Source organism: Nuphar pumila, chromosome 16 (genome assembly GCF_984573655.1).
Source record: "Nuphar pumila chromosome 16, dmNupPumi1.hap1.1, whole genome shotgun sequence".
Taxonomy (NCBI): domain Eukaryota; kingdom Viridiplantae; phylum Streptophyta; class Magnoliopsida; order Nymphaeales; family Nymphaeaceae; genus Nuphar; species Nuphar pumila.
Genome location: NC_143264.1, coordinates 50,856,578 through 50,862,577, shown reverse-complemented (window position 1 = coordinate 50,862,577; position 6,000 = coordinate 50,856,578).

Sequence of the window (6,000 nt, the reverse complement as noted above, 5' to 3'; positions counted from 1 at the left end):
GACCGACCAACTTGAAAGCAGGATTTTTTTGGAAGTACCAGCTCGAAAGCAAGATTTTGATTGCCCGACCAGCTCGAAAGCAGGATTTGTTTGCCCGACCAGCTCGAAAGCAGGATTTGATTGACCGACCAACTCGAAAGCAGGATTTGTTTTGCCAGACCAGCTCGAAAGCAGGATTTTGATTGATCGACCAGCTCGAAAGCAGGATTTGATTGACCGACCAGCTCGAAAGCAGGATTTGTTTTGCCCGACCAGCTCGAAAACAAGATTTTAATTGATTAACCAGCTCGAAAGCAGGATTTTGATTGACCGACCAGCTCGAAAGCAGAAGTTTTGGAAGTACCAGCTCGAAAGCAGGATTTGATTGACCGACCAGCTAGAAAGCAGGATTTTGATTGCCCGATCAGCTCGAAAGCAGGATTTTGATTGCCCGACCAGCTCGAAAGCAGGATTTGATTGACCAACCAGCTCGAAAGCAGGATTTTGATTGCCCCACCAGCTCGAAAGCAGGATTTTGATTGCCCCACCAGCTCGAAAGCATGATTTGATTGACCGACCAGCTCAAAAGCAGGATTTGTTTGCCCGACCAGCTCGAAAGCAGGATTTGATTGACCGACCAGCTCAAAAGCAGGATTTTGGTTGGTAAAATGATTGGCATTGATAGAGTTGTGACCCGAAGGTTTGAGAATGATGGATATTTGATGAGATTATAGCCCGAAGGCTTGATAGTGATAGATATTTGATGGGTTTGTAACCCGAAGGTTTTGAAGATGGTAGACATTGATAAAATGGTAACCCGAGGGCTTGATAATGAAAGACTTTTGACAAAATTGATAGACATTTTGATGAGGATTTAGGAAATCATAATAAACAAATGATTCAGGTTTATCCCTTAACCTGAAAAAGAAAAGAATACCTCGAAGGCCGAGGTTCAGTTTTTGCCCCTTGACCTAAAAGGGAGGAGGGAGATTTTTGGAGGATATACTCGAGACTTGAATTTAGGAGGGATATGACAAGATTTATGATTTATGATCTAGGATTTAGATGGACCGCACAGTTAGCTGTTTGTGGTCCAATTTTCAGGATTAACCCCTTATCCTGAACGGGGAAAAGAATAAAATTTAAGCAGATAGAAGAAAATAGAATTTTAATGAAATATTGATAAAAAATGGAGAAAATTTTGAGGAAAATTTATTTACTTTGTAAAAGAATTCTCACAAGTAGCATTTGTTGCTCCTATGAGCCATCTCAGGATTATCCCTTATCCTGAGAAAGAATACCTCGAATGTCGAGGTTCAGGTTTATCCCTTAACTTGAAAGGGGAAAAGAATAGAATTTAAGAAAATTGATATAAATTTAAAAAATTAATTTGATGAAACTTGTATTTGCAAAAAGAATTCTCATAGGTAACATTATTGCCCCTACGAGAGGTCTCAAGATTATCCCTTATCCTGAATGGGAAAAAGAATAGAGTTTAAGAAAATTTAATGAAGGAGAATTGATATAAATCTAGAAAATCAATAAAGATTGATAAAACTTGTATTTGCAAAAGAATTCTCATAGGTAACATTATTGCTCCTAAGAGGGGTTTTAGGATTATCCCTTATCTTGAATGGGAACACCTCGGACAACGAGGGTCAGGTTTATCCCTTAACCTGAGGGGGAAAAAAATAAGAGAATACCTCATGGGAAAGAGGCATCAGGTTTATCCCTTAACCTGAAAGGGTAAAGAGTTGATAAAATTTAATAGAATTGAGGAAATATTGATAATTTTGATAAAACTTGATAAAATTGATGTAAACTTGATAAAAATATGAATAAAATGAATGAAACTGATAAAGATATCCAAATTAACTGAAAATTTATAAGATTTAAGAGAAAAAGGAGTTTTTCTGATCCTGTCTGCATATGGGATCTTGAAAGGAAAATGTTTATTTAAAAGATAGGTGAAAAATCATTTTTGGGAAGAAAGTCTACTGCAAGAAGAATGATCAACGCGAAAGCTGATCCTTAAAAAGGGGAATCATCATGAGAGATCATCATGAGGGTTAATTTTGAAGATAATGATTTAAAAACCCATTTTGGAAAGAAAAACCAACACAAGGGTTGACTTTGAAGATAATGGCTTACAACCTAGAAAAGGAAAATCAAAGTTTTGACCAAAATTTTTGAACTTTTTGGTGATCATGAAGAAGATTTTGCAGAAATTTTCAAGATTTTATGATTTTGAAAAATCCCTCATAGGTAATATCACTTCTCTCATGAATGATGTTTTGGGATTGTCCCTTATTTTAAAAAGAATAGGAGAATTTTTTTTCCAAAATAAATGCCCCATCGTGGCGAAGGATAGAAGTATTTGATATCAACAGATACGAAGAAAATTGACATTTCATTGATAGAAAATATTGATAACAACGACTGAAATATTTACAAGTTTGTTGACCAAAGGTCACAAAAGACTGGGACTGAGTTGTCCCTATTTAGGTGACTGAAAAAAGAGAAAGTAGAAAATATTGGCAAGGTTCGGGAAGCTAGGCCAGGACGGGTAGCTATTCTTCTTCTTGATCTTCCACCAGCAACTTTTTATCAATGCAGTCTTGGACGATGTTTTTGAAAACAAAGCAGTGTTCGGTGTCGTGACCCATCGCCCAATGGAATTTGCAGAACTGATCCTTGAACCTTCCCATAGTCACAGGAGGATCTGCTACCTTGGGAAGTTTAACCATCTCCTTTGTTGTCATATACTCAAGAACTTCCTCAAGCGATTGCTCTAAGGGGGTAAACTCACGGTTATATCCCCAACCGTCGTGCTTCGGCTTCCCTTGGGGCTTTGATTCTAACTGGATGTTCGAGGGAGTGATGTTATTCTGCCTGTTGATCCCATTCTTTTGATTGGAGCAATCATCTCTGCCTAATATGCTGGTATGGTTCTTTCTACCACCTCTTTTGTTTTTGCCGTTGTTGTTGTTAGAGGAACTGGTAGAGAAGGTGAAGTTGATTTTCTTTTTCACATCCTGACTGCCTCCCGCCAAGGTAATGCCATGGTAGGTTCCATTCTCTAATCCCATTTCGAGCCATTCAACTCGCTCTATTAACTTAATGAAGGAATTGGACGGAGAAGTGGAGATCAGACCCTTCAGAGGTTGAGAGAAATTGTTCAAAATGATTGAGAGTGCATGCCCCTCTGATATTGGATCCTTCATCTGGTTGCAGGTAGATCTCCATCTATGAATGAAATCTTTTGCCCTCTCATCGTCATTTTGCTTTAGGTTGAATAGGTGGTTGAGGGTAGGCTGAGCTTCAGTATTGAAAAGGAACCTTTCGATGAACAGGTTGATGACTTTGTCAAAGTCTCGCAGTTCAATCGGGTTGATATGGTCGGCATACCATCTTGTTGCAACTCCCTCCAGACTATGTGGAAAGCATAGGAATAAAGCCCTATTGTTCTTTCTGAATCGGTTGCACTCGGCGAAAAATGTAGCCATATGAGCCTTGGGGTTGCCGGTCCCATCAAACTTTATGAATTTACGAGGAAGATCTTCCCAATTGTCATCCCCTTCTAGGCCGTCATAAAAATCTGCACCAGTGTAGATCTTTTTGCCTTTATCCTAGGTTTGTAAGTCTTTGATTGCATGAGTCATTTCTCTCATTTGCTCATGCATCAGATCTTCTGCTGGGATCTGAAACTTGGTTTTGCTTGCTGACTCATGCCCCTCATTGATTTTCTTGGGCCGATACAAGGGGTTGTGAAAATATGCCGGTTGCTCTTCTTCTGAGTCCTCCTCTGCTGACTCTAAAGTGCTATCATACTGAACTTGCTTCTTGCTGACTTTTCCCTTGTTTTTGCTTTTAGAAGAGATTTTCTCAGGGTTTTCCTCAGCTTGTTCAGACATCATTTTGGCCATCACTTTCTGAAACAACTTGTATATAGCTGAATCAACATTGCTTTTTGTTTCTTGGCCCTGTTGCTTGGATGATTTGATGGAGTTCATTTCCTCTCCTTTACTGTCGCTTTGTTGTGGCACTGTTTCCTTTCCAGTCCTTGTCCGAACCATGATGGAATGTCAATGTCCTCTCTGTAGGTTAAAATGGGATATTTAGGAAAAAAATTTTGGAGGAAATTATGATAAGGGGAGAAATCAAAATCTGATGATGAAAATATCCCATTACGAGGGATCGGGTTGTCACCAAAAATTTGTGACAACCACATTTTTTCTGAAAAAAAGGATGAACAAGTATTTAATTTTGAAAGGGACATATCCCGACAAAAATTTTATCTCAAAAGAGGGTAAGGAATAAAAGGGAATTTGAAAGAGGATATAAAAGAAAAATTTGAAGAATTTGCAGGCAGGATCAAAGAATTTGAAGAAATCAGAAAAGAAAAAATGCACCTGGGTTTTAAAAACAAAAGCAAAAATTTTGAATAATATATACCCAGGGTTTTGGAAAATATAAAGAAGATAAAATATCACAAATATACAAACAAGGATGCGCAAAACAACACTCCCTAAAGGATGACTCTAAATGCAATACTTGAAATGGCTGATAGGACCTTAATCCTAACTCTAAGATTTATATTATCTGATTCCAGTCAAGGTAAGCCGATATACTCAAGCCGAAGCTCGAAGTACGTGGCATATAAGATATCTCTTCGGTTCTAAGGTAAAGGCTTCCCAACATCCTTGAGCACCTACCGATATACCTCGGACTATGGCCCTTAGGTACGTGGTAGGGGGGCGCGAACCCAAATAAGTGGTCTAGTTGTGAGGCTCTTTCTCGAACTATGGTTCAGTGAGACAGCCTAGCAACGTGAAGACTGGGACAATATAGGTAGGGATGTTTTCAAAAATATGTTCAATATGCAGATAAAAACCAGAAAGCTCTAATGCAAGTCCTAAAGAGCTAAAATTTAAATGAAAAGAAGCATACACTTGCATACATTGTTTACATTCAATCCCTAAAATTGAGGAGAGTTGTATTTCAGACCTAAGTCTAATGTGAACATGGAATAATCTCCTCAATATGGTCCTACCAAACCATGCTTAGATCATATATGCAATGATGTCAGCTTAGGACAGAGTCTAGGCTCCTAAGGTTTGCATGGAAATGAAGCTGGCATAGAAGAATAAAGACTTAGAAAATATTAAAGCAAAGGAAAAGGCATTAAATTCGACCGGATGAAGACGATGTCCCATCTTGGTCGCCAAAACTGTGATCATCGCAAAATTTTTCCTCTCTTGTGGTTTCTCTCTCTTCCTTCTCTTTTCCTTTTCCAACCTCTATTTTCCTCCTTTTTGAAGGGAGGAAAATAAAAGACAGAAAAGAAAGAGAGAAGAGAAGAGAAAAGAAAGAGAAAAGAAAGAGAAGAGAGATGAATTCTTTTGCGGGGCCTCACTTGACCTCGATTTGAAGATATTTAGAAATTTAACTCGCCTCTGTTTTGAAAATGTTTGCGGGAAAACTGGGAGAGACGGGATTCCCTCGTCGGTACGAGGTTCGACCGTTCCTGGCGCCTTTACCAGGGGTAATCGAACCAAGGATCGAATTTATGCCTTTTGCTTTGCCTAAATATTATCTAAGAATTTATTCTAAATCTAAATGCACAAAGAATCATGCTTGTGCAATGCAGAGATGTATGCTCTTTTTGGAAAAATGATTTGAAAATTCTCCAAGTGTTTGATAATGGAGTGAAGAAATGGTTTTTGAATGGTAAAATCTAACTTAGGACTTGAGATAGATCAGAGAAGTTCTAAGTCTTTGAAATGATCAGAGTTGGGAAAATAGCTCTTTTGAATTAGAAAGAATGGTTTGAAGATGAGATAAAAAAAAGAAAAAGGAAAGAAATTCCAAAGTCAGAAAATAGACTTTGAACTTAGATTTAGGAGAAGAGATAAAACTTGTAATGAAATTGGAATCTAAAATTTGAAATCATGATGGTTTTGAGAAATCCAAATGGTATTTAGAAATAAAGTGGATTTAGGAAGTTCAGATGAGATCTGA